Source organism: Schistocerca nitens, chromosome 3 (assembly GCF_023898315.1).
Source record: "Schistocerca nitens isolate TAMUIC-IGC-003100 chromosome 3, iqSchNite1.1, whole genome shotgun sequence".
Classification (NCBI taxonomy): domain Eukaryota; kingdom Metazoa; phylum Arthropoda; class Insecta; order Orthoptera; family Acrididae; genus Schistocerca; species Schistocerca nitens.
This window is the reverse complement of record NC_064616.1, coordinates 54,790,255-54,793,713: the sequence shown is the minus strand read 5'-3', so window position 1 is coordinate 54,793,713 and position 3,459 is coordinate 54,790,255.

Below are 3,459 nucleotides of genomic sequence, written 5' to 3'. Positions count from 1 at the left end.
TCCAATACCCATTTTAACTTATTACTGCTTCAGCCTGGAACTGCATGACCGCTACAGTCGCAGGTTAGAATCCTGCCTTGGGCATGGATGTGTGTGATGTCCTTAGATTAGTTAGGTTTAAGTAGTTCTATGTTCTAGGGGACTGATGACCACAGATGTTAAGTCCCATTGTGCTCAGAGCCATTTTTTGAAATTATTACTGTGAACAATTTTTTTTCATGGCTGGGAATAATTTGCACCTGAAAGGGTTAAAGACCATAGCAGTAGACGCCAGGTAGTGGCGTGAGACAATACCGATGTATATCAGTAAGAACCGATGGTGTGAGCAAGCACTGCACTCTTAAGACTGCGAAGGGCAATGTCCCATCTCTATATAAACAGGGGTTACAGCTGTGACCAAAACAAAAACAATGGGAAACCAGTGTTGTGATAAGATATGAACAGTGGCATTGTTAAGAAACACACAAAATCAAAACAAAACATTACATATTTTGTATTTATATTCTAATAGTGTATGAAAATATGTTTATTTAAAAGTTTGTTTATACTTATTAGGAAACTAAATTAAGGCATTTTGTACTGTTACGTGGAATTGTACTGGAGCTTTATGCTGTGGTTGGAGATGAGAGAATGGACTGACTGTTGCTGAACTCAACACCAATTGGCAAAGTCTGGAGTTGCACAATGCAAGACCACATCTTGGACAACAAGATCATCAGTATTGTTTGCTGTTGTGCACTGCTTACATATGTTCTGATAAAAGATGTGAGTGTAATGATCTCCCATCTCCACATATTTGTGAAATGTATAGGTATTGTGTTTGCTTTATTTTGTAACCAAGTGAAGTGGATGTCCTTATGATGCATTCAGATATTAATAAGTGCAAAATGGCATGGTGCCGATATAATATAAGGAAAAGTGTAAAGAATAGCGTGCATAAGATGATGCAAATGTTTCATCGAATAGAAGGGATGGCACTGTGCTGATAGTAGTTGTATAAGAGTGTGACTTCTTATGACAAATAGTTGGTCAGTTTAACGAAAGGCAATGCCCCAGAACTGAATAGCAATATAAGTTCTTCAGGCATATATTTTGTAGACTCCAAACGAAGGCAATGAATATGCTGATAGTAGTGGTGCACTGATTTAATTTCTCATGAGAAACATGTTGTTAAACTTAATGGACAGCAGTGCACTGATAGTAGCTTAACAGCAGTATAAAATTTTGTGGTTGAAATTTGGCCAGGAGATAGTGTACTGCTATAGAGTATTCTAGCAGATATGATAGATTATAAAGTAACAAAAGACTACCAATAACAAAAAGGTGCAGAACAAGGTTACTTTGAAAATATTTATTATTAAATAATAATGTAATTAGTACAGAAATTGTAACCAAGGGTTAATGATTTTGGGATATAAGGCATGCATAAATTTATTGAGTGTAACAATTATTTTTTTCAATCATAAAATAATTAAATCTGTGATGGAATGATAGGCAGCTATTGAGCGATGCTTTAATATGAAATGCAAGTAAATTTACTCTTTAGCTTTTCTAACATTAATGACAGAAATTTATCAATTTGGCACATTACATTCAAATGCAGCAGCCAATTGCGGTGAAGGACCACAATTTAAGTGGTGTTTCTCTGATACACATACTGAATAAACTATCTATCATTCCATTATTTCAAAAGTATTAATTACCATCAGAATAATAAATAATTAGTAAACTAAAAGGTAGACAAAGCAGTTCCAAAATCTTTGTATAGTGCCTAATTTGGATGGTGGGTGAGGTGTTTCGGTTGTCAGATGAGAGTTCGTTTTTCAGTCTCAGACGGCATGTTGTCTGCTGCTGCCGATACTACTTAAGAACTTAATTCGCAATCTCTGATTTTTTTTTGACATCTAATTGAAAATTAGTTTGACAGTAATTAAGCAACCACACATTTCGTTATGTGGTTTATTTTCTGTAAATTTGTGAAGAATGAAAATTATCTGCGATTCATAAAGCAAGAAAGCACTACGTCTTCAGGCCACAAGTGGCCCATTGGGACCATCAGACCGCCGTGTCATCCTCAGTTGAGGATGCGGATAGGAGGGGTGTGTGGTCAACACACCGCTCTCCCACTCGTTAAGATGGTTTTCTTTGACTGGAGCCGCTACTATTCGGTCGAGCAGCTTCTCAATTGGCATACTGAGGCTGACTGCACCCAAAAAATGGCAACAGCGCATGGTGGCTCGAATGGTCACCCATCAAATTGCCAGCCATGCCCGACAGCGCTCAACATCGATGATTTACAGGAACCGATGTATCCACTGTAGCAAGGCCATTGCGCTGTGGTTCAGACGGTGGACTATAATCGTGTAGTTTCTCCTGTTCCGCTAATAAAAAGTGGGTGACATCCCATTTAAACAAAGCAATTCAAAATATAATTATTTACACAATACCAGTTCCTCGCTAGCAGTTTATTATAGCCTCAAGATAACGGATTCCCGACCAACGTGCTGTTTTCTGCGCAGGACACAATAACTATAGAAGACTGCAGGTTGGTGAACATTATTCAGAACTTATGAATTCCACGCAGAGCGATGGTAGCAACTAGGCGCCTCGCATGTACTGCAATCATAGAACAAATAAGATCAGTGACACGTCCTCTGTAATAACACAGGGAAGGTATGAAGGAACGAAATTTTCGAGGGAAGGGATTTATCATACACACGTAAATCTCTCTCGTTACATTTCTTTCTCTCTCTTTCACTGGCTGTAGAAGGTTCAAATACCCTTCCAGTCATCCAGATTTAGGTTTTCTGTGGTATTTCTAAATCGTTACCAAGACATCTACCAGGATGGTTTCTTTGAAAAGCCCGGTCGATATCTCCCACGTCCTTCGCTAAACCATCACTAACGGCCTCGCTGTCAACGGCCGTTAAGCTCTAATCTTTCTTCTACAAAAACGTTTCGTGCGCCTGTCTATATGCTACTAACTATCTGTGCAGATATGTTCTACGAAGATCTTTGCGCAAACTTGTCGTTGTATATTGACTCGTCTAGAGGCTTTTTTCTTTGTACAAGTATTGTAAAACATCAATCATTTTTATTTATCTTTCAGATATATGGTCTCTTTCGTGGTAGGACAACCGTGGAAGAAAAACATTCAAGTCGACATAGAACAGATTTTGTGACTCTCGCTATTTGAAATGCCTTGTGGAATTTTTGTAGTTGCTTGCCGTCAAATGTGAATCAACCTTTTAGCGTACGGCAGAGTGTCAACAATGCAGCAGCTCACAAAATTATGTGTGTCATTCAGCTGTCTCAGTGCCCTCTGTTTTACCTCGTATGATAATTACACGGACAAAATAGCTGACTTACGTACATCGTCCATTTAAATTAGCGGTCAACGACAACTTTAGATCGTCGTCATAACACAGATGTTGTGTCCTGCTGACAGAATAGAATCTT